The 18,586-nt window shown below is 48.1% G+C and overlaps 1 protein-coding gene across 5 annotated transcripts in view; it reads right to left on the bottom strand.

Moving 5' to 3' along the window:
* Positions 1–18,434, bottom strand: part of LOC120903270 (nuclear receptor-binding protein homolog) — a 53,437-nt gene extending 35,003 nt beyond the window's left edge. Inside the window, exons 1-2 of one of the 5 annotated variants that reach the window (XM_040312574.1) lie at positions 18,336–18,434; positions 12,373–13,512 (exon numbers count right to left, since the gene is read on the bottom strand). The gene's annotated coding sequence lies outside the window, so the exon portion shown is untranslated. Of the gene's footprint in view, positions 1–12,372; positions 13,513–18,057 lie in introns of all 5 variants that reach the window. The other 4 variants (XM_040312575.1, XM_040312572.1, XM_040312573.1 and 1 more) reach the window with 4 other exon arrangements.
* Between the last annotated feature and the right edge of the window lie 152 nt (positions 18,435–18,586).

The following is an 18,586-nucleotide window of genomic DNA, read 5'->3' as shown; positions in this document are numbered from 1 at the left end:
TAATAGATCGTGTTAGAGATGGCCGACGCAGCGATACACTTTTGGCTCATCAATATGCTCCTCCTGCAAGACCTCACACGCGGCCTGGTTTTACTGATGGCGTGCGCGCGCTTTCCCGGGCCATTCGCAAGCCGTTCTCAAAAGAAGACGATCCGCGCCATACATCACCGGGAGCTTACGAGGGGATGCTTGGGTGTGTGTGTTTTCCGGTAGGCGTGATTTGAGTTGTTGTCCAACACGTGTGTGGTCTAAATATTCTCTAGCTATCGGAACGCGATGGAAGAAGAGTGCGCAAAATTGAGTTAGCGCGAGCGGTGCGTGGACAAGGGAAAAGAGACAAGTGAATATGCAGAACATAACATTTCCATCATTTTCTGCCTGCCCCACCCCCGGCCATCTCATCCACCACCCACACGTCTTTCTGCTAAAATTGGATGAATTATTGGGAGCTATTTGGTTTCAATAGAATCACATCTATTTGGTGTTAAAACCATGCTGAGCTGAGGCAGTAATCCCCGTTAAGTCTGCTGGCAAAATACATGTCATAGACGATAGGAAGTATTAAAATGTGTTCAATGAATAAATATCGATTTACGTCACACATCATCATTTGAATCCATTTTCCCATTTCACTGCAAAATCAAACACATGTGGCCGGAGGATTTCGGGGAACTCTGTCCCAACACTAGGATCGTAATAATGTTAAACCCAAAATCCACCAGCACATGCAACATATGCCGCCGCTGCTGCTGCTGCTGTTAAATTGCCTCAACCAACAAAACCATTATCATAATTAGTTCGAGTGCTCGCACTAAAAGAAATAGCCTCTCGGCCGCTTCGCCCATGCCATGCATAGATTCCTCCTCCCTTTCCCCCTCTTCCTACTCTCATTCAACAACGGAAAATTAAACCGAATGAATTTTGGTAGGTCCTCTCCTCGCACGCGTGCCACCTGCTATTACACAAGCCTTGCAGGGCAATGGTTTAAACCACCATCAATTTATACGCTGCACACTACTGCCACTGCTGGACCAAGCAGGCCTCACCACGCCTTCTCCTCATCCCACCCAAATCTGTGTATTTTGTGAAAGCCCATCGCTCAATCTCCAGGGAGACAGAGAGAGAGCCGGTTACGCCTCTACATGGGTGTAGCTCACTGTGCAAGACACCCCGGGATGCATGCTCGACCGGACGCCGGACACACTGGCTGCAGTCAACGACAACGTTCACATTTTCGTGGCACGACACTTTACCACTCCGCCAAGCGCTCCGTCAGTTGCGTTGCACTGACAGGAAAAGCACTGAGGAAGTACTTTATCTCCCTTTCCTTCTCTCTATCTCTCTCTTCTATACAACCAGTTAGCGCGTTAGGGGAATAGTGTGTAGATCTCTTGGTTGGAGAAATTTTCCAAACCCCGCGCATTTCTCTTGCAGGAAATTTTGGGCAACGACGCCGCAGCCAGAGAAGAAAATAAGAAGCGATTCCGGGGAGAGCAAAGGGGAAGTGAAGAAGAGGAGCACACACAGGGGCGGGGAGGAGGGGGTTTGTTGAGTGCACTTTTTTTTCCTCGTACGTACGCGCAGCAAGCAATGTTGCAGCAGATTAGGTTGGGAAAGTTGGAAAAGCTTGATTGCATTTCACACATGGTTTGAGGAAACCGCAAACAGAAAGCAGGTTGATTATTTTGCAGCAGTAGCAGTAGCAGTCGAGCCATTGCACTTTCTGACGGGAATGTTGAAAAAGTAGACGCAAAATTGAAAAGGAAACTGGACAGTAGACAACACCCAGTAGCTTAATCTAACTGAGTGATAGTCATGTTGTTTCGTAAGTGTAAAACATTTATCACTCGAGGCAATGGGTTGCATTTAAAGCATGTGCTCAAGTGACTTTATTTATTCACGGCAGTAATTTGTAGATTAATAGGATTATTATTTAAACTGCTAAACAGTGGCAATTTTATTATGCAATTACTGAGCGGTCTTGGCAACTACTCAATTTGCACGTTACAGACCATTAGCTGAAAGCTAATTTCGAACAGCGTATCGCTTCTAAAGGAAGTATGAATGATACAGCCCCAACAAGAGGAGGATACTTATTGCCAAATAAAAACAATAGGTTTATATAAGCAAGATACATAACAGTAAATAAATATTTACAAAAGCGTGAAATTGGAGAACACTATTTTCAAATACTCAACAAGAAACGAGAGAGGTCATTAGAAATGAGTAGCTGCTTGTACTACTTTTGACCTTTCTTCAAAAGAACAAGAAAACCCCTATCAAACCAGCAGCGACGAGACCTCTCACGAGATGTTTTGAAGCTTCATTTGTCACTGAGTGTTTGAGGAACAACTCCCACTGCATCTTCTAACCTTCACATTTGCAATGTAAATAGACTGCAAAGAGTTGTGTTTTTCAGTAAGTATTTGTCTCTAGCTCTGAAAATTTCCTCCTAAAGAGTACTGCCCCGTTGTTTCCGTATGTGCAGCTAATATTGTTTCGGCAACACACAATAAAAGATGGATGTCAAAACACGTTGTGCAAATGCCATTATAAATACACTGAAGATGCATTAGCCGCCGCCTTCCAACTTCCAATCGAAAACAGCAACTATGTACACACACACACACACATATTTGCACACATGCACAATGGCTCTTTATTATACTCAAGTGGTCTCTGTCTGTCTCTCGTGGCCTCCTGTCGGTTAGGTAGGTGCAACTTGAAAATGACTTTTTAAACGCCAAAGCGCCATGGTTTGAGCGCACATTAAGCGTTATCAAACGATGGAAAATATATAAAAATCATCATGTCCGATTATATTACACTTTCAAACAACTGCTACATCTACACCCATCATGCTAACCCCCATTCACATTTGGTAGAATCTAACAGCACGCGTTGGGGCGCAGAGGAGCAACGGTACAACTGCGTACACGAACGACTACAGCCGGAATCCAGCAGCTCCGAATGGAAATACAAAAAGAACGAACCGATTTGCGTAGGCGCTTCCATTTATCTCTCCAATGCGGCAGCGGAACTCCCGGCGCGGTCCGTCCGTTTCCGCCAACCCCCGGGGATGGATGGGGGTAAATTTCCATGCCCACGGTCAGTGCACTTTGGTTGGCGGTCAGTGCAAGCGAAACGAGGAAGAACAGAGCGGCGAAATTCTTAGCGCTATTAATGTGCGCGCACTAGCCCCGAAGAAGAAGAAGCAGCAGAACGCTCCGTTCTTCAGTTAAAACAGACACTGGCGGGGCGCGCTTACGTGCCTTGCCCCCCGGGGCCACAAACGCACACACAAAAGCGCATCCTCAGTCGCTTCTCCACTAACGTGCGTCATAGGCGGCGCACGAGACATGCAGATGAGGAGTTGCCGCTCGGGCGTGGTGGACAAATGCAAAAGAAAACACACGCTCGGCGACCGGAACAACAATGTGTGTCTGTGTGAACGTCCGTCGTCCGGCTGTGTCGCCATTCCACGGGTTGGGGTGGCCATGAGTCGGGTTACAACGGGGGATTATCGTTATGTGCATTTGGGTGCGCATGTTGTTGGGATTGTACACGGTGCTGAGCTAAACAGTAGAGAGAGATTGCAGGAGTAACACATGTTTAGTCCCGCTGAACTACCCAAAAACAGTCCCCTTCGCAATATTACATTGAAATTCTTCGTACGATTATACTTTCCGGGAAATAGCTCTATTCCAGAGACAAACACACGCTGCCAAAACCTTCATCGATCGTGCCCGATTTCATTAGCTCGCGGTACGAACCGATGGATGGTATGTGTGTTGTGGCAGCTGTAAATTTGAAATGCGTGCAAATTTTTGATCAACCGTTCGCTCCCCCAGCTCCTCTGCTCCACATCCTAGTATGCGCGAGATTTGCATTGTTTATTTATCACACACAGAGAACAGAGAAATGTAAACATTGCCCGGGGGGTTTGCAGCAATCTTGCTAATTCGCGCGCAGCCTCAAGTTGCGAATTTTCAAACACCCATCACTGCCGGCCGCTGGGTTCGCTGTTTGGCCTAAATCAGACTATTAATTTTTAAGATACCGACTCCCTGTGCTGTATCGTATGAGTTCTGGAGAAGTTATAAAAATGTGTAAATCACAGCCAATGTGTTTATTAAGTTTGTAGATATTCAATGAAGCTATCGCGCACCATTAATTAGCGTGACGCGGGAGAGGGCAGCATGTTAAGGCAAACAACGTTTCATGCTATGGCATTACAATGTATGACACAACAACTTTTGGGGGGAAATCTTTCGGCCCCGAGACAGGTCTAGACGGACAAATTCATAAATCAAATGGATTCATTGGACTTTCACATGCAAGCCCCCGAGAGTCAACACGCTCAAGGACGTTGGTTGGTCGCTGCCGGTAGGGTTCGTGTGCCTCTTTGCCTCTAATACTAACGAATGCCTCTTTGTTTAAACAAAAGTAAACTAATTTAGAATGCAGGTCCTAACGTACAGGACCTTGGAGACATGAAATCCTAGACACAGGACCTTCTTGGGGTGCCTCTTTCGGTGGATATGACAAGCAGAAAAACATAACCCTGCAGCAAGAGCATTATGTCAGCCCGGCGAAAATGGGCGTGTATGCGAAAGGGGCCATGCTATCGTTTTGGCAAATAATTCTTTTATTCATCGATTTCATCCTATTCCACACACTAGACAATTAATAGGCTGTCTAGACACAAACACACACACACACACTACAGAGAGAACTAATGTGTGCTTGCTGTGTGTTTGTTCCGACCGACCGTGCTGTGACGTTAATGCAATGTAAACAGTGCGGAAAGAGATATACGACCCCGGGTGTGGGGAGGTGTGATGTGTTTAGGGAGCATCCTCAAACATACAAATAACAAAAAAAGAAGGGTCTCATAGAGTTCCAATGCCGCAGAATAACCTCCATTATGACCAACAAAGGTTTCTTGGCGCTATTGTACGAGCCAGCCCCCACGGATTGTGTGCCTATATTATGATTAAATTGAGTAACCCTACACCTACCGCCGCATGTTTTGGCGCATCCAAAACGCGTTAAATCGATTTGAAATATATTAACGTGGAATGTCTGCCGGTAGGGAGGAACCGTCCAGCCGAACTGGAGCAACAGATGGTAACAGGGGAGCAGCAGTTTAGACGCTTCCTCCAGTTACGCTTCACAAAGTGGGGTGTTTTTGGACTGTTCCCATGAGGTCACCCTCAACCGCTATTCGATACGGGAAAAAGTGTATCATTCAGCATTTGGGGGAACATTGCGGTCGGCAGACGACGACAACTTTTGGCCGAGATGACATACAATTTCATAACCAACCAAGGCTAAATTCGACAACACACCGGAAAGCAGGACAGTCTTCTCCACTATAGATATAGATGCCCGGAAGACCCTAAAGTAGATATCCCCGGAACTCGATGCCCCGACGGTTTGACCCGAGACAACGGATACGGATACGGATACTTGTCCTATGAACGAGCAGTAGACCTTTGCGAGATGTGTTTTTTACCTTCTCGTCTACCACCAGCAGACTACAGATAACAAACGAGTGGAACTAACGAGAATTTCACTCGAAGAGACTTGCCAAACGAACACCACACCATCATCCGAACGGAATGAGGCGCGCTAGGATTAAAAGACTTTGTTGGCATAATGATATCAGCCAGAACACCGCCCGCCCACGTACACCCAATTCTTCCTCAAGCCAGACGCCCTCTCTCTCTCTCTTTCTGGAAAGAATAAATGATCCTTGGCTGACTCGCAGGCTTCAAAATTCCATTAATCACTTGCAAACTACCGAACCACCAGAATAGAATTAGAAAACACACACCTAATGGCTTCCCCCCTGACTGTGGCAAGGCGGGGGGGGGGGGATATTTGTTGGTAACAACGAGAACACATGGTCGTTGGCACATGGTAGGGCAGCAGGTTGGCATTCTATCCTTTTTCGCTTTCTTTCTTTGTCCACTTCCCATCGACCCGCGCGACGATGGACGGAGTAGTAGTGCTTTGCTTGGGCACTTTCTCCGTCTTTCTCTTTCGTTGGGCTTCTATGCGTTCGTCTTGTGACGCAATCAGGCGGGCGCGGAAGAAGGTGGTAGCGCTGAGTGATCCTTCGACACCAGCCCGACCGACAATCACCGTCTGTGTGTGTGTGTGTGTCCTTCAGGGCGATATTTCAGCTGGCCGTATGTCACGTTCTCGGCGAGATGTGTGGCCTCCATTGTACGCAGACGAAAAGCGAAGAAAAGAAGACATTTCCATGGGTGGATGAGAGTGTATTCAAGGTCGTCTCATCGGTTGTGTGTGTGTGTGTGAGTGGTCGTGGTAGTAGTGATGAATTTAATCCACCACCGTCACACACACACACACAACAGCGTGTTATAACACACCCGTCTGTGCACTACCGTGCCCGCGGCTTGTTAGCGAATTATTCAAAGCAGGATGACGCATATTTGCACGCTAATTTTTCTTTTTTTTTTGTCCACTCTGTGAGGTGCGTTTTGGTATTACAATCGGCGGCGCGACGAGACTTGCCGATGGAAAAATACGTCCGCTAACACGCTTAAAGGTAGGTGAGAACCCTCTAGACTTCTCCTCCCCGCAACGTCTATTGGTGCCAGCGCATTTGGCGAGAGCACGATGAATCATCATCCCCCCGGGGGGTGACGAGCGGTAGCTGCTGCTGATGTGTGTTGGCAACCCGCAATCGGGTCAACCTGGTGGACGCCATATAATAACGGGGTTTACATTGGGAACAGCTCACCCAGAAGGGAGGGGGGTGGGGGGTTGGTGATGCATCAGAGAGCAAATGCAAATCGAGTACGTGGGTGCGCGGCGCTCTTAATCGGGCCGCCGTGTGTGGCTGGTTTTGTGCAGTGTGGAGGAGACAGGAAGTCGGAAGGATTAATTGTCACGGAAAGGCAGCTAATAGATTTGACTCATTCGTCCGTTTTGCGAGGGTATGACCTCTTCCCAAATTTTTAACGTAAAATACCACTCTGCAAAAGGCATTGCAAATTAGCAAAAGTGCCGTTTGCCATTATTAATCGCAAAAAGGGGGGAGGAGTTAGGAATTATTAATATTGCTTGCACGACACTACGGACGCACTGGCAGAGTACAGTGCTGGAATATTAATAAACTCAGCGAAACAAACCACATACACACAAACAAAATTGGAACAAGTCACCCTAAATCTAATGAATAATTAACATCAGAATGGTTGTAGTTTTACCAGAACGCGACTCGATTCGGCCGCAAAGAAACTTTAATCAACCAAACGAAGCTTCCCTTGGCAAAAAACAGGCAAAAACGGCCCAGAACCAGACAGCATGACAACACAAACTTTTGCCACAGAGAGCCACCGGATCCACCTGTTTTGGGGGGTCGCCATCCTTCCGCCAAAGCACCGCTACACACGCGCGCTGTTAATTCAGCATATTTATTTACTGCACAGGACAGCTGATACTCCCTTCTTTAGTGTCTTGCTAGCATTGGAAGAACCTTGGGTTAGTGGTTTGGTAGATGAAAAAATGAAACACAAACAACTATCCAAAGCTATGCAAGCCGATAGCATGCTTATGGATTAAGTTTTTGCATACAAATCATTTCACCGATTATACTCGCGTAGGCCACCCCTCGCTTCGGGTCTCCTATTTCGCGGGAATTACATTCTGAACTGTACCGTACTGTACACCTCCTCTCCTCGGTGGTTTCCCATGGATGGACAAAGGGAGGCAAACTTTTTCTTCAAAACGGAAACCACCGCACGCTTATCCCTTTGACCATGGCCGCGCTCGCGATAGTCCGTCCACTTTTTGCTCGATTGGCCGGAGCTTCACGAGCGAACAAATCACGTCCCCTCAAGTTAGGGCTAATATAATGCTTAAATGGAAGAAGCGACAACTCAAACAGCAACAACGAAACAAAAACAAAAAAAAAACAAGCACGATGTAAAACAATACACTCACGCCCACACGGGATGGATTTGAATGGTGCACGTGTATCGATTTCATAAACGCAACACACGAAGCAAAAGGGAAAAACAGAACGACAGTGTGGCGGAATTCGGAAAGAAAGACAGACACACACACACTTATGGTAACCTAACCCACTGGCAACTCTCCAGGAGCTCTCTTTCACTGGCCGGGTAGATGCACCACAAACTCACCATCGCTCATACTCCCCCCAATACTGTGTGTCCCGCGGAGGAATTAATGGCGCGACACTGGTGGAACGTTCCTGCCCCTCATCCCTCCTCCATTTTCTATGTGTGTGTGTGTGTCAAGGAATGGAAAACTTGGTAAATTAATTATCATTCCCTCCCCCCCTGGACAGTCGTCGCAACCAGGGCCCAGCAGTCCATTCGTTGGCCGTGTGGTCGTGTGTCGCTGTCGTGATGCGGAAATCAATCAACGGACATTGACCAAACAAACGCACGGAACGAATGAAACGCCTGTACTATACTGCCGGCTGTGGAGTGGAGAGAATCGATACACAGAAATAGACGGAGAGAGAGAGAGAGAGTGAGAGAGAAGAGGTAGTGTGCTGCCATTTGTCACCATTATTGAAGCGAAGTTTTCAGATACAAGCCTGAATTGTGTGCATAGTACTGTAGTCACCCCCGGCTCGGATGATATCGTAGAGGTGAGGTTGGCTTTTCACTGTTTGCATTGGTCGCGCCGCTATTGTACAGTTCACGGGGCAAATGGATCAGAAATATTGTTAAAATTTTAAGTCAACAGAGGACCCACGAGAGGAGGAGTAACACATAAATATCGTGTAATAGATAACAAGTGGCATACAGAGCTTCTAACGGTTGATCATGCTAACTCCTGACAGCGAAATCCAGCCAGATTCAATAGCTTAGAAGTACATCAAACCACATCCGATGTTCGTACAACATATCTAGAACCTATTCAGAATAGCAAACATCTACTTCCTGTAGCTCTAACAGAGTTCCGAATTCTTGAACCTCTTCCCGTAAACCTTGGAGGTGTTGAAATCACCAACGGCTTGTTCAGAACGCCAAGGAGTTTCCAGGTTCGATCGACAAGTGCTGTACAGCCGTTCGACACTTCCGCAACATGCCCACAAACCGCTTGGAGTTTACAGAGAGATCTCGACCCGACGAGGCGTTCGTTGTACGCTTCTCCGTAAAGAGGGGGCACACACCACATTGAATGAATCAAATACCATTGTGAACATAACGTGTGGCGCGTTGCTGTTCCGGACACGGATTTTGAGCAATGCACCACTACTGTGTATGTTGTTGATCAAGCAATTAGCGAGTTGGGAAGCATTTTACGATTGCGCCTAGTCTACTCTGGGCGCAACGTAGTAGTAGAAGTAAGCAAAACTTATTTATTGCTCGTCTAGACACGACTACAACGAAATTGGAAATAGATAGCGAGAGCGGGGTAAAAAATCTTTACCAAGAAGTTGGCACCTTAGCATTCCGCTTGTTATCGCGATCGATGCGATCAGGTTTAAAAAGGATCCTGTTTGGTAGAAAACGGCAAACGTGTTTTCATTCAAGAAGCCAAATTTGGTAATAACATCTCGTAAGACTTGCTGATGATTGCAGCGTAGTCTCGGTTAATGAGCCTCGACAAGGCGTTGTGTTGGGTCTGGTTGGTTCCTTTACAGTGGAGCTAACCCTAACGGGAGTCGTGAAGATTGATAGAGACATCTCCCGATGAGTGGCTGTTGCCATAATTTTGCTCTTGACGTTTGATGAGTTTTCATTAAAAAGCAGGTCTATTAAATGAATGGCTTCAAAAACTTTGTTCCAACGACACTGTTTGTGCTAAATACATTAAGAAATTGTTTAATTTAATGATATAATTCACCTTTATGCCAATATCCCGTAACTAGTTTCTACTCATCTCAACATAAACCCATGATTGTTGATGGGTTTCCGCTTCACTCAGACGCCTTCACACTTCCTGAAACCCCCCCTTCGGAGATCAATTTAATATTTTAAATAAGAAAAAAAAAACGATTTCTGCCCAGCACGATCATCGCAGCTCACCATACCATATCGAACGCTAATCAGAGGAGCAGAAACCACAACAAAACAACTATGGAAACATTAATACCAACACTGATGCAAGACAGCGTTTGCTCTACCCCGGTGCCAGAAGGTGGAGAGGCCGAATTCACCCCAAGAAACTTTTTGCTTAATCATCTAATTTCGCGAAAAAATCTCTTTCCCGTAAAATGCGTCTTCGCAAATGGATGGTGGTGGTGTGGCGGACATCATCTCCAACCGAACAAGCAAGCAAGCAAGTAAAATAAAAGACTCAACAAGAAGATGTGGTACAAGGCAAGCAGGAGAACGAGATCTCGAAATCGCAAAATAAGATTGGCTTGGAAAAGATTTTAGACGGAATTTGTTTCGCAAATGGATGGTGTGAGGATGGTATCCAAAGCAAATGGAGATGTGCTTGGAGTCTTTTTTTAGCTTTGTACTCGCTACAGTGTGTGTGTGTTGAGTAATTGTTTCGTCCCAAGATGCTTATCATACTACACACTCTCTGTACCATGAATATGTAATGTAACTATTCTAAAAAACAGTACTAACTTAGAAGTGGTAATAGAATTTGAGTATGAATATTTACCAACTCTTCTTTGATGTGCAAATCCCGCTGGGGTGTAAGCATTTAAGCAAAGAATCAAAAGAATGTTTCTACACCTTTAAACAAACTCTACAATCACACAACAAAACTAGACAAACAAGTTGCGGCATAAGCAAGCACTGTCCTCTGTCCCTATTTCCAAAGCGTTCTTCGTGCGATTTCCAAACCATCCGGAGCTAACCATTTTCTCCGTTCCCTTTCTCACGCGTTTTCTCTACCCTCTTCATTTCTAGCACGTTTGCAAATTATTTTGCAACTTTTGGAAATTTTCCACTCCAGTTGCACCCCGCATTCGCGTTCGCTTTTCCTGGAACTGTCTGTCTCTGTGTGGCGGCTCTGGCTTTGCACATCTTCCTCTCCTCCTTTTGCTCATCTCGACAGCACAGCGCACAGAGCGTTGTTTGCTTGGCCAACATAACAATCTCAACACTGATGCACGGCCAGCCCGAACACTGAGAGCAGCATAATTTCCTACCCCACAAAGCTGCTGCATGCTGGCAGCGGGACAGGGAAAAGAACACACACACAAAGATTGCTGGTCCTAACAAACAACACAGGTATATTTTTGAAGCATTGCTGCGGAGGACGCTTTTGACCTGTGTGTTCCGCCGAATTTGGATCATTTGCTTTTTTGGGATTTTTTTTTTTTTGCAATGCTCTTCTCCACGGTGAGATGAGAGTTTTGATGGACGCCGACGTGACGTATTTCTAACACGGAGGAAGAAAGGGCGGTCGTGCTGGGAAGGTAGCATCATCCGTGAACTAGACCAGAACAAGCTAGATGAAAATGGCAACAATGTTTTGAGCTGGTCGAGGGACCATGGAAAGCATGAAAGTATGGGGAAAAAGACAGCATCCGCTACACGCCGTCGAAATGGAAAGAATCAAAAAGACTACCACAATACGGCGGCAGAGCGGTCGATGGCAGTTTTGGTCGATGAAATTTGATCAAAGTTGTGTGTGTGTGTTCGCGGCCGAATCTCATTGGCAGTCTAGACCGGACGCCGAGAATCAGGTTCTATCGATCGTTAACGTTTTATAGCCCCTTGGGCAGCTTCAGGGTTTGTCATTAGAGCACCACGTGTGTGGTTGGAAGGAGAAGCAGTAGGCCCGATTTGTTACCGATTAATAATCACCAGCTGACAAATTAGCTAATATGGCGACCTTCCATAATTTATGACCTCAATGTTCAATCGTGCATTATGAATTCAAACGACGCGGGAATCCCTCTATTCCAAAATGGGGCTCTCATTGCAGACGTAATGATTAATGAAAATGGTTCCCGCTTTCGGTACACTCATCTCCATTTCGCAACTTCGCATAGCGGACGAGCCAAGATTTAAGCAATTTTATATAGTGTCTGCACCCACGATAAGGTTTGATTTGTCATTGCTTCCTGCACAGGAAGGAATGTAGCGCCAATAGGCTTTTCTTAGTAAATCGCACGTGTGAGTCATAAATGCACCTAAGTTATCATCGGGGGCTCGCTGCATATGGTTGCGCTGTGTCTTAAGGGCTTTGCCCATTTATCTGCTCTTATCGCACCGTATCTTATCAAACTAATCGACCCGATAACCCATTTCGCGTGAGCAATAATCGAGGACGGATTGGCGACAACGCACACGCTGTAAATAAAGTTGATTTCCGGGAAAAAGAAAAGCAGCTGTAATCCAGCCAGACACATGTTAGCGTTTAGATATGATTTCAGCGCAATCAACTTACCCTATATGAGCTTCTGTTCTCAAGCACCACGCTTCCATTGAGAGTTTAGTATAGTGGGGAGAAGAGTGCGTCTTGGTAATCCACGAATAATTCACGAATCTCCCAAGGGGTCGGGGGGTATACAACTTTCACACGACGCTTCCAACCAAACACCCACACACGTGCACGCACTGGATCTTCCTCTCTCCTCTTCTCGAGCTGCTCACAAACCGATCGCGATCGCACGGATATTTGAAAAGACTTTGAACGGTCGGGGGTGGGCGACGACTGTACTGTGGCAAGCCTTGCTTAATTAAATCAAAATCTGACCAAACCGGCGGCAGGTGCGGGACGGGAAATTGGCAAGAGAACGGATGGAAAACTTAGCAGGGAAACCGAAAACTGCACCGACTCTCACACGCGCACACGAACTGCAGTAACAGACACACACGGCCGGGGGAGGGCGCAGGTTGTAGAAAGGGGGCTTGCACCTCAAATCGAGACACGCGGAATAGAACTGCTGCTTGCGCTACTTTTTTGCACTAACACGCACGGCAGTGCACGCGGGCGGCTTGACGTGTCGCTACAGCTGAGAAGAAGATGCACACACGCACAGGGGAGGCGGAGGCAATAGGAAGAGCAAAAAAACACACACTTGCGCGCAATACACTTTGTCAGACGGGCACCCCACACACTGCTGCTGATTGCCGCTCGATATTTGCCGCGTTTGCCACACACAGACGTACTCTCTCTGTCGTTCCTTCACTCCTTCCTTTTAGTCGATGGACGATGGGTATTCTCGCTCCTTGTCTCTCTCGCTCTCTGCGGTTCACGCCGTATGTATCTCCGTGCCAGTAGTAACACTTGCCGTCGCTGCCGCTGCCGTCGTCGCGCTGTGTAAATCGTCTGTGTCTGGGGGTACTTTCACGGACGGACCAGAGATAATCATACACGATTGGACCCGCGCGCACGCTATGGCCTTGAAACTGCTGGTGCTGCTGCCGCTGGTGCTGCTGCTCGCCGAGATAAGTATCTTTGTGACAGAAGGAATTGCTTCTGCCCTTATTCTGCTTCTTTCACTTGAGAATCACACACACAAATTCGTAGGAGCTGCTGATGCTGCTGATGCTGCTGCTGCTGCTGCTAGGATTGCTGTGCCAACTGCGATTGAAGAAAGAGTTTGAGTTTTAGTAAATGATCGATTGCATGCACAAGACGTTGTGTGTGTGTGTGTGTGTGCGGCAGACTAACGACGATGCAGGAAACAGTTCACCGAAACCGGACCTAACCTAACGGCCTAAGAACACACTCCGGGGCAAGATCCAGCAAGTTGAAATGAAACATCGTGGAAACAGCACTTGCAAATGTCGGATGATGGTGGAACAACACACCTGCGCCCGGGATGCCGGGGCGGCAGGTGTGTGAACAGAGACAGAGAGACGGACAAGAAATTGATTCGATTTGGGTGAAGGTGGAGCGGGGAAGAGGCCGGTACACGTACGCCTGAAGGTGGAAGGAGAAAATTGTTTTGCGAAGATTTCCTTTCGCTGCCTTCCGCACGCTCTTTCGCGGCCTCGATGTAAAAGGTGATGTTGGCTCGCAGCACCTCAATTCTCGTTCGTAATGGACGTTACCCAGAGAGCTGTAGAATCAAGCGTGTGTGCGTTTGTGTGTGTGTGCACGTTTGTATGGGTACCGCTTGCAAACCGATCCATTCCAGTAGAGAGAGAGCAAAACCTACTCGTAGATCTTTGGGGATGGTGGTATCCATGAGGGATGGAAAGGCTTCTTTGCACTCTTTGCACCGCAACATCCCACACACATACTTCCAACCCCAAAATCTAGTTGGCCGTTTTTCGCAATCTTTTTCGCGAGCTTCTCTTTTGCTACAACCGGCAGGCACCCCAGCGGGACTTTTCCAAAAAAGAAAACCCCACCTCCCTTTCACACCGCGGACTAGAGGAGATTGTCAGTGTTGGGCGGGCGGGCGGGCGATTGAGGAGGGGATTTGCGAATTTCGGCACACACGAGAAAGAATCACGCATCGTCACGGGGTTTTTGGTCCATCCCGCCACCACTATCCACCGATTGCGTTTCCCTCCTCCACCCGATCCACGTTGCAGCTCAGCAACGATTTTCCTTTGCCCCTTGGTCCGCGCCGTGGTCGCATCATGCGCCAAAAGGCACAACGCGCACCACACTTTTCCACAGAGCACCGCCAGGGAAAGGAAACAAAATAAAGCAAACGCAACAACACACCAAACCGTTTCTCCTCTTTTGGCAGATGGAAGTGGAGTTTTTTTGTTGCCGCTGGTTGTTGGTTGCTGCACGGTTGGTTCCATGGACCATGAGCGCCTTCCAACTACCCTCACCACCACCACCACGAATGATGATCATGTGGGATCGATCGTCGTCGCGTCTTTGAGCGGTCGAAAACGGACGCTTTTACCGCGCACCACACGTTGCCGCCACGCGCGCTCTTGGGCCGGTTTGCGCGTAGTCGTGCGCTTTGCTTTGCTACCCGTTTCGCCTATTTAATATAAGGAAATTAATTCACTAATAAAGAAAGAGAAACAGAATCCCAAGGTTATGCCTGCCTGCGTGCGCGCGCGCGCGCGTGTGTGTCTGTTTGTGTGTTTCCTTCGTGCGTTCTGTTGCTTGCGGTCGCGAAAGGACCCCAACCCCGTCAGCTCGTGTGGGAGAGCGCCTGGCTGGAGCCTTTTTTTTGCGACGCGGCAGCACATCGCAACACGCCGCACGCATTGCTCAGCGCGAAGGAAGCGGTTTTGCATGGGTGTGGAGAAGAACGCGAACGATCATGTTTCCACCGGCTTGCTTAGGTTTCGCTGCCCAGAGCAGGTTCTGGCGATAGGACCTCGGGTTGGGGTTTGCACTCCTCTCCGTGCGCTGTCCTGTCGACGCTGTCGAGCGCCTGGGAACGACGTTGGTGGACAGATCGCGCAATGCGAAACGTGCAGCAACAAACAACGCGGCTGCCGGTCGATTCGCGCTGTACTCTCGTTCGTTCTCCGCTCCATGCTCCTAAAAAGGAAGAAAAAGCTCCACACGCACACACAACCAACAACAGTCACGGGTTACACAATGCTGCCCGTTCTCCTCCCATTCGTCTCACGCCACTCTTCCACAGGGTACGAGACTCCCTTGGCCCGGCCAACGCAGGATATGTAAGTGAGTGCGCCGAGCGCCAAAAACAAGCTTGTGACCGCCTCCTCGGCACGTTCTACCGTCCCGAATCCATTGATTTAACAAGCCGTTTTGGCGAACAGTCAGTCAGTCATCTAATATAACGCTGTGCCTGCCTGGTTGTGTTCTCTGTTCGTTCAGCCAAACGATGTCGTGGTGGTGGCGAAACAAAAAAAAAGCCAAACCAACTGTCCCCACGGAACGACACACATTCACACAACAACAACAAAAAAGTCCCGTGGTCCGTAAAATTCTAAGCCAGAGAGTTTAACGCAGGCAGGCAGGCAGGCAGCAGTTTCGGTGACAGCACGTCGTCAGAGAACAGCGCCAAGAAACAACGTGCTCGCCGCCACCGCCACATGGTGGGTAGGTGCGCACCTCGGCGAGGGGATCACTGTGTGGCGGACAGGCATCAGAAGATGGCGAGACATACCGTGGTCCACCGCTAGGTGTCGGTAGAAGGGTGTAGAATGGAAGGGATCTCGCGCAAGATATACTTTTTGCGCACTATGAGATAGCGTCGTTGAACTAACTGGTCAAGATAGCACAGCAAAAGAAAAAAATATATATATCACACGATAGAACCGTGTTTGTAGGACATGTTTATAGCACTTTTTTCGAATTTAAACAACGCAAAAATAACTACCGCTACGGGTAGGGCGCAACGGGGAAGCATTAAAATAACCGCCCTTCACTGTCCTCTTTGAACGAAATTAACGTCGGAGTGTGTCATAGTTAAAGGGATACCTGTTTTTTTTAGCAAGCACAAAATGCTGTCCTCCCTCCCTCGGTCGTTGCTCGCTTTGGTGGTGGTGTGTAATCCTACACGAGAACGGGTACCGTTGCTACCGGCAACAGGACAAAGCAAACCGTGTTTCCACCAACTTTGCAGGGAAAATCCAATAACCTGTACCACAACGCAGGGGAGAGAGTGGGGGTTGGCAGAAAAGTTTTCGCTGCTAAAACGAAAGTGAAAAACGAAATCAACATTAATTCCTTCCCACAATGACCACCGGAAAAAGCTTCGCCGGAGTTGAGGTTAAGTAAATTCACTCTCCACTCAAACCCCCGCTTTTCGAAGGGCCCGGTGTTACTGGGCAAAGAAAAGCCTTGTTGAAGCTCTGGGGTTGGCTTTTATGGTCTCGTCACACCCACTAGAGCAAATCCTTTGACAGCAAGCAAAAGTCTTTGCCAGGACGGAGCAACACACAAGTCGTTTCCCCGTCCATGTCCATCTTAGCGTTTGTACCTGTGATTGCGTACACCTTTTTTTGCTTTTTTCTTGCGTCTGAATTTAGAATTGGTGATGGTAGTGGTAGTGGTTTCAGTGCCGCAAAGTGGGTGAAACCAGTACCGCTGTCAGACGATCTCTTCGATGGTGGTAGCCAGCCAGCCAGACGACGACGGCGACGACGCACACGCACACATCGATCCTTCTCATCGTCTGCCCTTTGGCAGGAAGAAGAAAGACGGGAAGCAGAAAAAAGCCGAACCTTTCCCAACATGTCCCGCCTTGCCACTGCCGCTGCCGCCGCTAACCAGCCCCGTTAGTGTGCCGCGACGACAGCTGCATCCATGTTTCATTTCCGTCAATAAACAATCCATCAACCGAACCGAATATTAAACCAAAAGCGGAAGGGTTTTCCACCGAGGGATGGGGAAACGGAACGGGAAACACCACCAAGCGTTGCGGAACTGCACGGCACTGCATCTGAGTACGCAGCCGTGCACGTCCGTACGCCGAGAGTGGGCTAAGGGTGAAACTGTGTGTGCATTCAGGTAGGCGACGACGGCGAGAAGCCCATTTTTCCTACGAGAAGCTGAAAATGTTCGCTCCTTCAAAGGACACGCTGCAACCACACATACACACACATTCACTCTCACAGAGGCACGCACACTTCTAGGAACGCATACAAACACACATACACTAACACACACTGCTCAGTTTTACGGGTGCGAGCAGGCGCGCACCAATGTACGTCGTGTACGTATATGTTCGGGCTTCTCCCAGGAGCACCTTTTTCATGCACCGTCATGCAACACACAAATCAAGAGCCCTTCGAAGGATTGCACCCGTACCGACATTGATTTCTCTTCCCGTCTTCTCCCCACCCCACCCGTTTTCGCCTCTAACTACTGTCTCTCTGTACCACGCCTCAATAATGCTACCAACACCACACCACTATTCAGCCATTGTGTTGCGAACGCAGGAAAAAGCACGCGGGTCGCCACTAATGAGAAGGGGGTTTGTTCTTATCTGTGTTCTTCGAATTGCCCCTTCCCCTCACACACACACACCCGATTCCAATCGAATACGGATACCCCACACCACCCTAAGCGACCCAATCCAACAAATGGAGTTGCGTCTTCCGGCCCAAAATGCCACCGTGTTGGAGCCGTCTATACACACACATTCCTGTCTGGCTGCCCGTTTCAACAATGTCCGGTTTAGTTGCGATGGCAGAACAAAAAAAAAAGAAGAAGCAGAAGAAGCACCCGTACACAGCAGAGGGAAGCCGCCCTATTGGATGTGGATGTAGAGACAGAAGCAGCAGAAGTGGTAAAACCTTGTGAGCGCACGGGAAAAACTGCTTTGCACTGTTCTTTGATGCGGTCACACAACACAACTGATGATGAGGAATGGGAATCGTTCAAGAGACACCACCGCGTTCTCGGCTGCGTGTACGTATCCGACGGTGAGGGAACTGTTTCCTTGCACTAACACACGCACACACGCGCAGCACACAATAGCTCCGCAGTTCAACAGTCGCGAAACAAACCAGGCGTGGAAGAATTTCAGCTTACGGGTCGGAATTAATTCGCTCTGCGCTCTGAACTTTTAGTTATTGTACACGTTCGTTCGATGAAAGCGTTTTTAATCAAAGGTATTGGACTGAATTGTCGAGCATCGCGGTGTGCGCAGTTGCTGCCCCGTTTGACATTTGCTGGTGACAGTTGTGGTTGCTCCTAAACGTCATTTAGAGGTTGCGCTGAAATTCGGCTGTGCAAATGAAACTCGTTTTCATGGAAT

Source organism: Anopheles arabiensis, chromosome 3, assembly GCF_016920715.1.
Source record: "Anopheles arabiensis isolate DONGOLA chromosome 3, AaraD3, whole genome shotgun sequence".
Classification (NCBI taxonomy): Eukaryota; Metazoa; Arthropoda; class Insecta; order Diptera; family Culicidae; genus Anopheles; species Anopheles arabiensis.
Note: the sequence above shows the minus strand (reverse complement) of the source record. Positions and strands in the feature narration are given on the sequence as shown.